At 38.1% G+C, this 17,656-nt stretch overlaps 1 pseudogene; it reads left to right on the top strand.

Annotated features, from left to right (window-relative positions):
• Window positions 1-8,201: 8,201 nt before the first annotated feature.
• LOC149145646 (putative carboxylesterase 18 pseudogene) lies at window positions 8,202-9,734 on the top strand (annotated as a pseudogene).
• The last annotated feature ends 7,922 nt before the right edge of the window (window positions 9,735-17,656 follow it).

The following is a 17,656-nucleotide window of genomic DNA, read 5'->3' as shown; positions in this document are numbered from 1 at the left end:
ATGAATTCCTCCTGGCTCATGTTTACCCCGATTCACTTGTGTTGGCCAATTATCTAGGGATTCTTCACTGCCCCTAGGTAGAGCTCTGTTACCTCCATCAGTTAAGTTGATTGAGAGATTCTTAACTGCCTCTCATTACTTAGCATTCTTCCCATCATTTAAACCTGAAATATTGTTTCATGCTCAGCTATCTTGCTCCATTTGACCTCTCTTGTGACCGAAGAAATGCACCAGCAGTTCTCCTCCTCGACTCCATGCCCAATGGTTTGAAACTTCCAGGCTATGCCTTGCCTCTCTGTCTGAAAACATCAATTTTCCCACCAAAAACAAACAAAACCCCCTGAAATCAAAACCTAGCCTAAAATCCTTTTCAACAAAGCTAAATCATAAAGAGAGAGCCCTCTCTGATTACAAGTTGGCTAGAACCTGCAGTCCAAAGTTGGTTTGTGGTTACCTCGGCTGTATCCTTTTCCGGAGCTTAAGGACAACCTGAGTGATAACACCCCAACACGAAACTACAATAGAAATTGGCAAGACCCAAAAATATGTGGAGCTGTGTGAAAGTGGTTGGGGTTGGCCAATCCCGAATGACTTGTATCTTGGATGGGTCCACATGTACACCCTGGTCATCAATGATGTATCCAAAATATTGAACATGGGTCAGGCCAAAGGTGCATTTCTCTAAGTTAGCACACAACTTGTGTTGGCACAGGGTTTGAAGGACCTATCGAATATGGTGGAGGTGCTCTTCCTAACTCTCGCTAAAGATCAAGATGTCATCTAAGTACACCACCACGAGTGCATTGGTGAAGGGTCGCAATATGTTGTCCATCAATATCATGAAGGTTGTAGGGGTGTTCATCAATCTGAACGACATGACCAACCATTCGAAAAGGCCCTCCTTGGATTTTAAGACAGACTTCCACACATTGGAGGGTTCGATAGGAACCTGGTGATAACCTGACTTCAAGTCAACCTTGTTGAAATATTTGGCCCCCTTGAGCTGGTCCATAAGGTCATCAATCCGCGAGATTAGGTACCTATTCTAGATAATGATCTTGTTCAACACCTGATAGTCAATACAGAGCCTCCAGATCCCATCCTTCTTCTGTACCCATACAATCGGGCTCCCACAAGGTGATGAGCTTGGTCTGACGTGCCCTTTATGCAATAGTTCCTAAATATTCTTCTTGATCTCATCGTTTTCTAGAACTTAGCGTCGATAGATTGGTCCATTGGGCAATGACGCAATCGGGTTCAAATCAATGGAGTTCTTGACCTGACAGTGCAGAGGTACCCATGTGGGTGAGGCGAAAATATCCCTGTACTCCTCCATGACCTTGTCCATCTGTTGCTACTATGTAGAGGAGCCCTACCTGGAAGTCATGGCCACAATATTCTTCTTTCCCTGGAGGCGAATCATAAAGAAAACAAATTTCCTAGTTTGGGAAATGATGTTATTGCATTGATTTGCAATGATCAAAGAGATGGCAGTAGGCGTGGCTACCTCTAGTATCTTGTACAACTTATTAGCCAAAGTAATAATCGTAGAGCGAGGTCTATGCTCATATACATCATGTCACTTCCACAAGTATGTTTGTCCTAACAATACATCACAAACTTCAAGAGGAGAAACATCACACAGTACCTCACCCATGAAGGGCTTGATGCTGTAGGGAAGGCGTCACTGTTGTCTGACACGAAGATCTCGTCCTTGGTGAAGCTACCCGATGGTGTACAGTTGTGGATGTGTTATAGTCTTTAGGCCTAGCCACTTCATGACCTCTGCTGAAATGAGGTTCTTTTGGCTCCCGTTGTCGACAATGAACTGCAGCGGAGAACCCTTCACCCACATATGTGAGTGGAAGAGGCGTTCCCCCTCCTCTAGATATTCAGGGTAATTCTTCTGGATCTTGGTGGTGGCCATGGTGGCACTAGGCTCTGCATCAATGATCTACTTCCCTTTATCAGTTCCCTTATCGAGTTCTAATTCAGAGTTAGAACCTGGGTCTGATTCGGAAGCCTTCAGCTTGGCCATGAGTGACTGCTTGGGCCGACACTCACTTGTATTGTGAGTGGAGCTCTTTCGGGGAGTTGTTCTTTTCTTGCGGCTTTGGCGGGCTATCCTGGGTAGATACGCCTTGGCTTAGTCCTTTGTTCTGTGGTTTGGGGGTGCCTTTTCCTTACTTTGGATTTGTAGATCCAAAGTCTCGCTTCTTCTATTTAAACTTATGCTTAATTGTGACAACGTACCGATACGTCGTGCCGAGCGAGGAAATGTCTAGGAACTCCATCTTGTCTTGGATGTACTTATGTAGATAGCTGCAGTATTTGAGAACCAAATTCTACTCAATATCCTTGATACCCAACTTTTTACGAAGGGTAGGGAAAGTATTTGTGAACTCTGGCAAATCTTAGTCCCTTCCCTACCGTAGTGTGGTCCACTTTATGTATTTATCTTCATAGCTCCCAAAAGGGTAATATTGTTCCTTGATGGCGTCTCAGAAAGAATTCCAAGTGGGTGCGGCTGAAAACAACGAGGGTTCACGCTCGTCCTTTTGTTCACAGTAGGTTTCCCACCAATCTTAGATGTGTGGGGCAGCTTTAAGAAGTGAAAAAGTAATCTTTTCCCGATTGGAAAAGTCATGAACCGAAAAATATCCTTCCAATAGATTTATCCATTTATCTACAGCGTGTGCATCTATCAAGCCTTTGAATATGGGAATATCGAAGTTATCTTGTACCTTAAAAGGAGTGGCATCTCCAGAGTGGCTGCTGGATGAAGCTGCATTGCCTATGGGTAGTCGTCGAAAGATCTAGGAAATGTTATCCATAATCGGGTCCCTTTGTCGCTCGAGGGATTCCTCAAGCAACATTTTAAAAGGATCTCCTGCCCCCTCATCTTTCTTTTCTTCTACAATGGGAGGTCGTCGGGTTCTTTGGGGTTGATCTTGCAATGGTTCAACCAGATCAAGCCCTAACTCCTTATACCCTGACCTCATTGGGCACATCCAAATAAAAGCAGAGAAAGAGAAAACTGCTCTGATACCACTGATCCGAACTTAAATAGGAATGCAACAACTTATAGATATAATCATAAACACAAAGATGCAATAGAAAAACACTTCATTTCATTAATAGAAAATACCGAACTATGCTTACAAACGGAATGGAAATAAGATAGCCGGGCGATGGTAGCTTATCTTTGAGAAGAGGTGTGGCGACTAAATGCCTCTGAGTTGTGTTACATTAAGGATCAAGGACCTATTTATTATTGGAAAACATGAGAAATCCCTAACCCCAGGAGATGTAACATTAAGAATTTGTGGGCCTCGTTGGGGTTAGTTGGGTAGCCAACTTCTCGAGGTCGTAACTTGTTCATATTATCTCCATTTGTTGTGTACGATACTTTGTTGGAAATGTCTCTCTGAGTACCCATAAAATACCAAGGATAAAGAGAACTCTTATTGATGAATGCAAAGGCTAACCAAGTTCGGGACTTCCACGTTCCACCGACCATAGATTAGGCTAAACCAGATCTCTCTTTCATCCAATCACCCTCGTGCCATATTCCAAGCATGAATGTGGGTTCTCATAGAACAAATACGTCAAAATCAAACAAGGGCTTCTAGAGGCCAAACCACCTCAACCCTTAACTAGTTATTCCACCTCAGGGTCATACATCACTAACCATCACCAGATTGGTCTCTACCCAAGTTGTCCAGGGCTCCAGAGTGTTTGTTCCAACCAAAGCTCCAAGAATAGTAAATCAACTCACAGTTGTTGTTAGGCTCCAGAGTGTTTGTCCAACCAAGGCTCTAGGACTAGTAACTCAACCTACCAAGGGATCTAGAGCATTTGTCTAACCAAGGCTCCGAGACTAATAACTCAACCCAAGTTGTTACAGGGCTCCCGAGCGTTTGTCGAACCAAGGCTCCAGGGACTAATAATTCAACCCACAGCCAAAGGAACATGAGAACCAACCAGAAAACAAAAAGGGAAAGACTCCCACAACACCATGGTTATCCAGGAAATGGCAGGGCTAGGCAAAACCACGATCAATCTAGACAATCCTCCATGCCAATGACAGATCATGACCAAGAAACCACATGCATATGCCATGCATGCCAAAACTAGTACAGAAATGATACATGCAAATCGGTACCTGCAAGCAAAACCCACTATAGTTGCTGACCTCGATGTTCTCTTACACTTTCCTACTCTTTCTTTGCCTTCTTGCTTGAAATCCCAAGATTGCCACACTCCTCCAAGAGTGCTCCAAGAAACATCTAAGTGTCCAAGAGTATGAGAAAGAGAGAATATAATGAGAGCTCCAAAACTGATCTGATCAAAAGCTTACAAACTGATCCTCAGAAACCTTTTTATCAATGAGGCCTCTACTTTCTTTTTTTTCCATTATTTTCCTTCATTTTCCTCCTCACATGAATTGTGTGACCTTTCACCTTCCTTTTCTCCTATTTTCCATTATTTTCATAAATAAATGCTAAATAATGCCTCTTACCTTTTCAAAGCCTTTGCCATTTCCTTTGTCAATTTCCTTTAGCCATTAATAAACTGAAGTGACACCTCGCTAGGAAGTTTTTCTTGCCATTCAACTTGGAATACTTGTACCATGACCGTGGTCTTATATTTTTTTACATGCATTTTTAACCAGGGTTGTTACACCTGTATGAGAGTTGAATCAGGCTAGTGGTGGAAAAACATTTGGAAGCTGGTATGCCCAACCAAGGCCAGGTTGTTTCTTTGGTGCCTCATTAGAAATAAAGTTCCAACATGGGACAATCTTAAAAAATACATAAAGAGGGTCCTGACCGGTGTATCCTATGTAAACAGGTGGAAGAATCTATCTCCCATTTATTTCTCACATGCCCTTTCTTCATAAGTGTTTTGGAGATTTCAAAAACGCTGATGGGACGTAACCTAGATTGGAGAGGCTTGAATTTTGGGGAGGGATGGAAAGCTTGGTGGGATTCGATGCATGATCAAATTAATAGGAACATCCCTCCCTTGTTGGGATTTTGGCTAGCCAAAAACAAAGTTATTTTTAGAGATCTTGCATCTACTCCAACACTCATTGCCTCTAAAATTACTGCTATATATGCCCTTTTGCCTACAGAGGAGTTAGTTCCCACTCCTCTAGTTGTAGTTGAAGAAGAAATAAACCATCAAATTCCGTGGTCATACTTCGATGGTGCATCGGATAATAATGGTGTTTGTGGCAGAGGATTAATTTTGTATCTCAGCAAACAACACTTCCTAAAATCTAAAGTTGGACTCGGCGTAAGAACAAACAATTATCGAGAGCTTTTCTCCTTAAAACTCCTTTTATGTTGGGCCTTAGAAAATTATTGCCATTCTTTTCAAGTGTTTGGAGATTCTTTAAACATTATCAATTGGTTTAATGATGTTCAGAGATGTCATAACCATACTTTATTACCTATTTTAGAAGAGATTCATTAGTGAAAACAATCTTTTGATTTTATTTCTTTCTATCATATATACAAGATACGAAACACAAACGCAAATGTCCTATATAAAGAGGGCACTCGATGAGGTCCAGGCATATGGTAGATCATTAAACACTTAGAGGGGGCAGTTCAGTCCTATCATCATTAATCTTTTATTGAACTATAATTCCTGCATTATAATCTTTCTACTTATCTCAGTGGACTATTACATTTTCTATATGTATGTACCTTTATGCGGAGTAGCTTCTACACACTGCTATGGTGATTCAAATACTTTTTGACAAAGCACTCTTGAAAATTTTGTTTCTATATTTCATGAGGAGAGACTAATAGTATATTCATGATCTCTGCGCTGACTTCTTGTTATTTTAATATAAGTCCAGTTTTGTTTTTTACTTTTTTAAACTAATATATATATATATATATATATATATATATAACTTTTTATATCTTAATAAAGCACTGTTAAAATCTATAACAAACTTACAAATTTATATTATTTAAACTATTTTTAAAAACATAAATCAATTTAACACTTTGAAAAACATTAATAACATTTTAATTATTTAATTTCAATAACGAAAATTTACCATTCCAAAATTCAAAACATTAGAAACACATGAAGTTAAATAGACCTATAACGTTTCCTTTTCAAATTTAGCATCAATATTTTGCCACGTTAATTTCATAAATGCCACAACATACATGTGCTTTTGGCTTTCGATCCATTCAATCTCTTTGTCTACTTTTCCCTTTCCATCCATTCAATTTCTTTCTTTTATTACAGGACAGAAGGTGAGTGACAATAAATATATTAAAGGCGTATAACTTTACGGAAACTTCTGTCATCATGGTGGAGCTTATCTGTGGAAATCAACACAATTTCCCAAAGCGTTCCCTTACATTCGGATGGGAAATGGGAATTTACTGAATGTTTATTGAAAGTAACTAAGTCGATATTTTGGTTTTGAAAGTAACTAAATAGGGACCTAGTGCTAAAGGATTAAGGAGCTTCTAGGGACCTAGTGCTAAAGGATTAAGGAGCTTCTAGTGCACAAAGATCAAGCAGAAAAGAGCAGGTTTGGAGCAGGTTTTGCAAAGCCAGTCAAGGAGATAATTTATGAGGAATTGTGTGTTAGAGGGTCAAGATCGAGGTTAACCAAGATCAATTCAATTGTATCAGTTGAGATTTGAGAGAGAAGCGGAACAATAAATCTGAGAGAGACTGGTTGCCTAGTAATAAATTTAAGTGCTCAAGAATGATCAATAAAATAGCCACATCAAGCAAGCATGTTTTCCTTGTTGGGTTTCCTAAGAAATGAATGTGTCAATTTGTGCATGTGTTTTTATCTTTGTGCTTTTATTATCCTTCTTATGAATTGATTTTGTACCTTGGTGAAAGTATACTAGATTTCAAAGTTTCAGATATTCAAGTAGTTGCAGAATTTTATTAAGATTTAACAATTTGTTCTTCATTAAATATGATGGTTAGAAAAATATATAGTAAGTTTCTGTTTTCCCATTAAAGTATGCTAGTTTATAATGGGGTTGAAGTATTTTCAATTAGAGGAGTTTAAATGTTCCATTTTTTTTTCAATAAATATAACAATGTAATTATTGACAAAATTGCAACTTTATATTGTTTAAACCCACTCGTTAAAGTATAAATCAATTCAATGCCTTCAAAAATGTCATAACACTTTAATTATTTAAACCAACCTAAATCCATTTTAAATTTAAATTTACCAAACATGGAGAACCGATAGATAGAATTAAGATATATCTAAGCTAACACTTTACCATTCCATAATAAATTTTATAGAACCTTTAAATAAACTTTATCATAACAAATACCATAGATCATAAAATTATTTTTATTATTTTATTTAGATAATATAACATAAAATAACATCTCTTTCATTCTAAACTTAAAAAAACCTCTCAACACAATAATATATATATATATATATATAACATTTCTTTTCAAATTGAGTGTCACAACATTTTAGCACGCGCTCATGTAGCTAGTGTGGTAGGACGAACGGCTTGCCGCCTCCCCACCCGAGATCGATTCTCGGTGCATGTCGGCGATTTCAGTGGCATATTGTTATCGCCATTCTGCTTCGTTGCTACGGCAGCGATCGTGTTAATCCTGCATCATGTACATATAACATAAATGTAAATATATTGTGAATAATTGTGAATATATATAAGCTCTATATAACTTCTAATAAAACTCGCCCCCACTTAAAAAAATAAATATCATAAAATACATTTACTTAGCTATCAATCTCTTCCATTACTCTTCGCTTTCCATCCATTGAATCTCTTGCCTAACTTTTCGCTTTCTATCCATTCAATTTCTTTCTTTTGTTACCTCACAAAAGGTGAGTGACAATAAATATATTCAGGGCGTATAACTTTACCGAAACTTCTATGTAATACTTTAATTAATTTGTTTTTTTAAATAACTGAATTATATAAAACTGGTTTTTTAAAGACTTTAATTATGTACTATTGTTTTTTAAAACACTGTAATTATGTAAATTATAGAATTTAAAATTACCATTCCAAAAAAATCCCGACTATATTTCAAAATTAAATAAAAAATTTCCCAATCGAATCTAAAAATCGAATAATTAGGGTAAGCTAATATTTTATATGTATCTACTTATATAATTCTACTTTCTTAGCCTAATTGGCGCTGTCGACTTAACATCTAGTCAGGGTTTAATATCTAACTGCTCTGCATTAACTTTCCCATTCATTTATGGACTGCAACGGGCCACGCCTCCACACCCAATCCTCCCTCGTTTCAATTGCCATATAATCGATCGCGGCGATGGATCTGAAATTTTGAGTTTCGCGGCAGCCAGATACGACCCCTGAATTGCCACTGGATCTCAGATTTTGGGTTTCCAGGCACCCAGATCTGCTCTGCCTCCTGGATTGCCGCTGATAATATTCTTCTTCTTTCGTTTTCCGGTCACAATGGCGAGCAATTCCGAGCGGGGCCGAGAAGAGACCTCCATGATAAGCTCGCTCCCTCGTCGCATCCAGTGGCTCAGTTGGTTTGCGAAAACAGGGAGCTATGTCTGCAGGAGAAGCGACGGCACCATTAACCGGAGCCTCGCAGCGTGGCTGATCCGCAAGGCTCCCGCCAACGAGACGCCCACTAGAGGAGCCTATACCAAAGACATCGTGATCGACGAGGCCACGGGCGTATGGGTGCGTCTCTTTTTTCCCGTCAGCAACGATGGGGACAGGGCGTTGCCCGTGGTCGTCTACTTCCATGGCGGAAGCTTCTGCATGCTCTCGGCGAGCGATGCCGCCTACGACATATTCTGCCGTAGGCTGGCCACGCGACGAAAAGTCGTGGTCATCTCGGTGGATTACCGGTTGGCTCCGGAGCACAAGTGCCCCGCCGCCTACGACGACTGTTTCGCGGCCCTCGCGTGGCTCCGCCAGCGCGGGCGTGATTACCTGCCTCCGAACGCCGATCTCTCGCGGTGCTTCTTGATGGGCGAGAGCGCGGGCGGGAACATCGTCCACCACGTCGGATGCCGCGTGGCGAGAGAAGGGGACATGAGTCCAGTCAACATCGTTGGGCACGTGCTGCTTCAGCCCTTCTTTGGCGGCGAGGAGAGGACCCCGGCGGAGGCGAGGTTGAGCAACAGTCTTCCGCTCATTACGTTGGAGGGCGCCGATTGGATGTGGAAGGCGTTTCTGCCTGAAGGGGCCACGAGAGACCACCCCGCGGCCAACGTAATGAGCGCCGATTCTCCCGACATATCGGGGCTATCGTTGCCTCCGTTGCTTGTCGTGGTGGCTGGGCTGGACCTCCTGAAGGATCGGAATCTCCAATACGTAGAGCATATGAAAAGGATGGGCAAAGAGGTAGAGCTTCTGTTGTATGAGGAGGGCATTCATGCCTTTCATCTCTTTCCTTATGATTTGGCTTCCAAGTTTCTCGGTGATCTTCGAGAATTCCTGGAGCACTGACTTGCTGAGGTTAGCCCACGTGTCATAATACCTGCACTGTAATATAAGTATTATTGGGTTTTATTATTTTCCCAAAGAATAAAGTATGAAAACCACATTTCCTAAGGTGGTTAGAGGTGGTCATGAAAAGGGAATACCCTACACCTCTATTTGAATTTTTAATTTTAAAGCTTTGTTGGGCTTTCTTACATTTGTATTTACAATAATTATAAATGGAATGCAAACAAAATGAGATTATATAAATCCCCTGTGGAACTTGCTTTGTTATGGTTTTGATTTAAGTAGATGGTATAACATAATTGAACAAGTGGAATGAATATCAATGTCGAATTAATAAAAAAAATATTATATTGGAAAGAATATAGATATAAGATAAGGATGTTTTGTATTTTTAGGGTATTTTTATTATTTCTTGTCTTGTTTTGTTTTTTGAAATTGGAATTAGATGATATAATTGTAAAGGAGATTGTGATTTTTCTTTATTTAAAGTGTTTATGTATAAATAGATATAAAGTGATATTATAATTGTTATAATTGTTTAAATTATACAACTTAAATTTATGATTAAGACAAATTTGACAAATTTGTTTTTTTTCTTACTTTATTTAAAGTGTTTATTTAAATGTATAAATAGATTAAAAGTGACATTATAATCGTGTAAATTACACCACTCATAATTATGATTAGGACAAATTTGTTTCTTTTTTCAATTAAACTAAAAAAATAAAAATAGATCAATAAAATAAAATTTGTTTAATATTTTATAATAAATCAATATAAAACTATCTTAATTAAGGATTTAAAACTTTTTTAGAGTGCAAAATTTGAAAAAGGGTTTGCACTTTTTTCTCTCTATATATCTATCTACACTATAAATCTATCTTAATTAAGGATCTAAAACTTTTTTAGGGTGCAAAATTTGAAAAAGGGTTTGCACTTTTTTCTCTCTCTATATATATATCTACACACATACACACAATGTTTAATTTTATATTGTTCTGAGATGACAATAGGGGTATCAAGGTCTCACCAAAATAACTAGAGATCCCGAACAAGAAAAATCTTAGTGAACCCAAAAAGAGGACACAAGCTCAGAAGAAATTACTTCTTTTTAGAGACCCTATTATAAGTTCTATCAAGAGGTATTTGGATCAACAATTCTCTCTTTAAATCCCAATGATGGACCACACATGATGGTTCGAAATGTCGATACAACCAATACTTATGCGATGGATCCGAAAACAAATTCTACACACAAAAATAATCACAGAAGTCTAAATTATGAGATTCATAAAAAATTGTATTCAATTCCATCTTATTGAAGTTGAGGAAATATCTATTTTTTGTCCTTTGGTTCCCAAACTCTTATGAACTAGCTATCTATATACATAGCTAACATTTCAGTTAAGTCAACCAAGTTTTCCTTCTTGTCTATTCTTACCATCCATTTCAAATTGGTCCTTCCTTAATTTCTCAAATTTAGAAACAACGTTGGACCAATGGAGTAGATATGTATACCATATGAAAAAATGAAAACCATTGAATTTTTGAATGCATAAATGGATACATTTGGATTGTGTAAACTACACAACTTAAATTTGCAATTTCAACCAATCTTTGCTAAATTTTAGACAAATAAACCGAAAAATATACTACCAAAATGTAAAATAGTAAGACTATTGAAATGTTAGCATTAAGAATTAAATTTTTTGATTTGTTTTATATAATATATACATATATGCATATTTGACATTGAAATATTTTACTTAATATCGCCATTGGCATATTTCATTTATTAATTACATTGTCCATATTAAAATATTATTCTTTTATTAATATATTTTTAAATATATGTCAATATTATTAACCTTGCATAGTGAAATATTTTATTTGTGACCTACATTGAATATATATTTTTTATAATATTTTTTCAACTGTACATATCAATTTTATATTAAAAATGGATGAATTACACATCTTTTTTTTTTTAATTAATATGGTTTAGTTCTATGTGCGTTCTATTATTATTATTATTATTGAATAGGGTTTAGTTCTAGGTAGTTCATGGAATCCGAAGATCGATGAGTGCTACGTCCACGAAATCACCTAAAGAGATCACTTCCTACCGACTCAACCACGAACCCTTTGACCTCGAGGGTGTCGAGAGAATTCAACCTGTGAGCTCTTCATGACAAAGGTGCTTTAACAATGAGGACTAAACCAATTGAGTTGGTCCTCGAGGCTAAACATATCTCATCTTATTAGTAAATAAACTAAATTATTCTACTTTTAATTATTTTTTCATTATGAGCGCATATATATATATATATATATATATATATATATATATATATATATATATATATATATATTCAAACTTTTATTAAGGTAAATATAAACATTGAAATATTTTATTTTTGGCTTTAAGAGTGAAAGTGAAACAATTTTTCCACATGTCCTTCAAAGTGGGTTGTAATATTAAAAATGAATCAAGCTAGCATAATAAGAATGAGATTATTAATGTTTTATAATGTTTTTAATTAAATCTAACCAAATATGTATATTCACTTATGTTTTTATTATAGCCGACATTGCTTTTTATTTAGAGTAATTTTTTTAAAGAATATGTATCAACTCCACGTATAGAATGCACCTCTCGGCGTAATAAAGACCTAAAACATATTATTATAACATTTACAAACCAAATAATATAATAAAGTAATTAACAATAAAAATACAATACTAGCACAACTACATTAGTAATTGTGGTTGATATATGTCGATTGATGCCATTTTCGTACGCACATTGACATTTAAAAGGTGGAAAATGGCATCAATCAATGTATATCAACCACATTTGCTAATATGGTTGTGCTAGTTGACAATTTACATGCATTGGGAGGATTAGTAGATTATGGTTGATTATGACTAAATTTGTTCAAGTCATGATTGAGTAGGGTTTGTTATGGTCAACATTAGTTGACTATGGATGATCACGGTTGTCCATATCTAACTACAGTTAACTATGATTATGATTGACTATGGTTAACCATGGTTGTCCATGGTTGACTATGGTTGGGCATGTTAACCATGGGTGAATATGGTCAACATGGTCATGGTGGATCGTGATAATGGATGGCCATGGTTGACCATGGCCATCCATGGTTAGGCATGTTAACCAAAATTTGACCATGTTGACCATGGGTGAACATGGTCAACACAATGGATGGCCATGGTTGACCATGTTCAACTATAGTGACCTTGGTTGACCAAGTTCAACAATTCTAACCATGGTTGATCATAGTTGGCAATGTTGGACATGGTTTGACCATGGTTGACTTTGAGTAACTAAAGTTGACTATGGTTGATCATAATGAACTATGGTCAACTATATTTGACCATAATTAACCATGACCATGTTGACCTTGGTGAACATGGTTTGACAAATTTGACCATGGGTTCACCATAGTTTTTTATGATAGTATAATCAAACATGACCAATAATGGTTAACGATGATTAACCATGGCTATCTTTGGTATATTAGTAAATTTTCAATCCAATATATGGTCGGATGGTACGTGGAAGTCCCTAAGTTGGTTGGCTTTTGCATATGAATAATAAGAATATTTCCTATTGAGTTTTATGAGAAAATTTGTTTTTTATTATATGATTTTAATGGTTGTTCTATCATTGCTAATATGCTGGTTATAAGCACAGTTTTATGAAAGAATTTAGCTATGGATCTCATCATGTTTTTATTAGTAAATGAATGGTTAATTAATGCATGACCTAATAGATGATAATGAAACTATGGTGAGAAGGAATCAAATCTTATTGACGATTCTCAGATAAGTATGAGACCCCTATGTTCAAATATGTAATTATGACCCGTAGATAACATGTTCATGATGTGTTTGATGAAAATTATATCATGGATAGACATGGTAGGGTCAATTTATTTTCTAAGTTTTGTGTGAAAGGATTTGTCCTAATGAGATTCATTGTTCTGGAAAGTTTTATGAAGTTCTAGGCAATGGTCTGGAGACTAGCTGAAAAGCGGCTTAAATCTTACAGTGGTTGGCATAGAATTGGGTGAAAAGTTTGCAGTTGTATGGAGGTCTTTTTATGGGATCGATTGGACGGTTATAGTCACATGGAAAGTTTGTCATGGGAGCGACTGGGGGTTTAGTTCAGTTAAAAAGCAAGTTAACTCAGGGGTTGGGCACCTGGAGTGGTTGGTTAGCCCCTGGGTGTCCTGTAGCTCCCGAGGAAGGTCAATTTGGTTTTGGTTTGTCGATACCACTTCCTTAACTGCACTTGGGGATTTGAATCATATCATAGTAACTCTTCATCACATATTTACCCTAGTGGAACGTGTTAATGACATGTGTGAACAGTTGTAGGGTAACATACTTGGTATTATCATGACAAGGTAATAGTTGATTTATGTATATAACTAACAATTGGTTTCTAATTATAGCTGGATCCATCAAGAGAATTGGAGTCCCTTGACAGATGGCATGGATGTGTTAAGTTACAAGGCAACATGCTTGACACAACAAGGTAAGGTAACTGGTATATTGTTATATTTATTTATACACTAACAATTATGTGTTTATGGCACTATGATGCAGGGGATTGCATGACAAAAGAGACTGTCGTGAAATCTTGAAGAAGGCTCGGATTGAGCTTTCCCTCAGATTCTTTGGAACCCATGGGGATCGAGTCATGGTGTTTATTAGGAGTTTTGTGCTTTCGATCTTTTGTGAGTTGTTTGCATGTGATTTGTAGTTTTGTTTATGTCTAGTGCATGGCCATGCCACTTTGTTTGTGGCATCATATTGCTATTGGTTTTCACGATTTTCTCTTGTTTGCTAGTTGTTCTTGCCTTTTCTGTTTTGAGAGTCTTGGGATTTGGTTGGGGAAACAGGAAAGTTAGTGGAGCTTGACGAGAGTTGAATGAAGCCCAACATGTAATGAAAGACTCAGATGAATCCCAATGCATGAGTAAGGGCGGTTGAAGGTAAGAACATGACAATTAGTTAAAATGGTTGGGACCATTGAGATAAATGGACGGTGGTAGGACAATCATGAGGAAGGTAACTGGAAAGGTAAAGTGAATGGATTTGTGGCATCATATGCCTTGGCTATGTTGGGAACCATTGTTATTAGTCTTCAGCATGTTGTGATTATGATATCTGGTGAGTGTGTTGTGATTATGATCATGTTGATGTCTATGTGTATATACATGTATGTGTGTATGAAATTTTCTGATAGGGTCGTCAGAGATCATGATTTTTTCATATTAATGTTTATATAGATGCATGTATGTATGTAATTTTTCGACAGGGTCATCAAGGATAATTCCTGTGGAGGAATGATTGCTTATGAAGGTGAATGACATGAAGAGGTTCCTGGTCTTATGAAGAATAAAGTGGGAAGAGTAGCCTTGACAAATCTATGAGGTCAGTATCATGTAGATATGAATTGATATTACGTGTTTATAATATGCTTATGTTTATGTTATGGACAAGTAATGTTGAGGGACACATCAACGAAATGAAAGCAGTGTGATTTCCGACATGCTGTGATAAGCATGAATAGTGGAAAGACACTAGAAGCAAGGTTACTTGGTAGAGTCTTTTGGATGTGTAGTACTACTATTGTATATATGTTGTACATGTTGTATATGCGATGCTATGTACATGTTGTATAGGTGGTGTTTTGTACATGTTGGATATACGGTGTTGTGTACATATGGTTCCATGGGCATCTTGGATATGTCGTGCTGTGTACATGTTGCATATGCAGTGTTGTGTATATATGGTGCTATGTACATGTTGTATATGTAGTGTTGTGTACATATGGTGTTGTGTGCATGTTGTACATGTGGTGTTGTGAGCATGATTGTATATGTGGTGTTGTGTACATGTTGTATATGTGGTGTTGTGTGCAGGTGGTGTTGTGTACATGTCGTGCATGTGGTTTTGTGTACATGTGGTGTCGTGTACACATTAGGTAGGTGGTGTCGTGTACATGTGGTACTGTCACACATGTGGTATTGTGTGCATGCCATACATGCTGTGTTGTGTACATGTAGTACCACGTATGTGCATTGTGTAGTCGTGGTATTGTGACATGTGTATTCGTTGTGTTATACTCCGTGTATGTATATGTGTTGTATTGTACATCGGGTGTAGGTATATGTATTGTGTTATACACTGGGTATAGGTGTATGTATTGTGTTGTGTTGTACATCGAGTGTAGGTTTATATGTTGTGTTGTACACTGGGTGTAGGAGTTATATGCCAGGTGTAGGTGCATGTATTGCATGGTGTTGTATGCCATGTGTGGTTATATGTGTTGTGGTGCACACTATGTGTAGTTTACATGATTGAAAAAGCGAAGGCACTGGGTGCTTGTCGGGTGAGGCAATCGATCCATTGTGTGTACGAAAATAACAAAGGCAAAAGAGAGGACTGATTAAAGGATAAGTACCAGTTTTTTATTTCAGTTTTATTATGCATGTGATTTATGACTCTAATTTATGATGGTTGCATGTGATCTATGATTCTGATTTATGATGGTTGCATGTGATCTATGATTCTAACTTATGATGGTTGCGTTTGAACTAACCAGATGTGACATGTCTGTACATGATGACTTTTTTTTTTTTTTTTTGTAAGTCAGAAGTTTATATTATATAACAAAATATAGTACAAAAAAATCCGCCGAAGCAGATAAGAAGCAGGGATTACAGAATATCATCACTAGACACCTGCTCAGAGGATTCAAAAAGAAAGTTCAAAAAGCACACCGCGCAGGGTGGCCTGAGCTAAAACTTGTATCTATAACCGAGACTGCCGAAACATTACAGTCCATTACATTAACACAGAGAGAGTGAGAACGAAACATAGCAAACGACGAAGGCAGCAGCAAAAGAGACTACCCTAGATAAACTTGCCCATATGACTGATGGTGTCCAGACCCATCTCCCGAACACATTTGTCCACCCTTGCCTGCAGTGCTTCGATTGGTTCATGCTCCTGCACCTCGGCGGTGGCCTGCTGCGGAGTTACTTGAGCTGTGTTTACAGTATCCCTCAGGATCCTGATGAGCAGAGTCAGCTTCCTATTGACTGTTTGAACAGCCTCATGTACAGTAGTGATTCGGCCGTCCAGAGCTTTGTTGTAGTCGATTATTTTTGCCATTTGAGCCTCCGTGAGGTTCACCTCATTCACGATATGTTGCTTTTCTTTCTCAAGCGATTCCAGAGCTTTGGCGATGAGAGTCTTGGTTCGCCAGCTCTCTGCTTTAGTTCTGATAAACTGAGTTGCCCTCTTCGAGGGGGTGCCCGGATCCTTCATCCAATCCACCTCCTCTGCAATCGCCTCCTCTGTGCGCCCCTGTTCCTGCAGCTTCACCTTGGCTTCCAGATCAGCCATTTTTCGTTTGTTCTTAGCAGCCGTGCGGGTTTCATAGCTTCTCTTTGCCTCTTGAAGGTCCTGATTGGCAGCAGCACACCGGCAACTTCCCGGATCCATAACAGACTCTCTATACCTCTCCCAGCTAATGCAATTGCCACTACAAGATGCGTACTCGACACTATAATGAGGGAATATGGAAAAAACAGAGTGTCTGCCCTCGGATTTATAGTGTTTTCCCTTGTGAATCCTCCTGAGGAGGGACTTAATTCCGCTGGTAGTGGGAGTACTGATGAAATAAATTTGTGTGAGGCTCGCACACGCCAGGCCGTCACCAATCGAATTGGCTCGAAGATGGCTGCTCATAATCCAAGTAAAAATATGCCAAGTGTCCTGTACGTTTGATCTGTTGCTATGGTGAATATTGGTGTTTGAAAAAACCTGTTTGCCTGCATGTCTGGCCGTCCTGTGCCAAATCTCGAGCCAACCCGCCTCTTTTGATGTCACCATAAATGTTATTGCTGCCACCCTATACGGAACCTTTCCATGTGTCTTATTTTTGATGCTGCTGACGCTACAAAACCTGTAGCTCGATCTGTTATGATCTTTCGTCTGGCAGGCCTGCCGCCGCCATGAATTCCACCTTCGGTGACGTCCTGTCATTCCATTACCTTGGTAATTATTGCTTCTTTTACCGGTGTCTTCAACAATCCGGTAATTTGAACCGAGACCTTCACCGG

Source organism: Pinus tabuliformis, chromosome X, assembly GCF_031772625.1.
Source record: "Pinus tabuliformis cultivar Carrire ecotype Pingquan chromosome X, CPIR1, whole genome shotgun sequence".
Taxonomy (NCBI): Eukaryota; Viridiplantae; Streptophyta; class Pinopsida; order Pinales; family Pinaceae; genus Pinus; species Pinus tabuliformis.
This window is presented reverse-complemented; position numbering and strand designations above follow the sequence as displayed.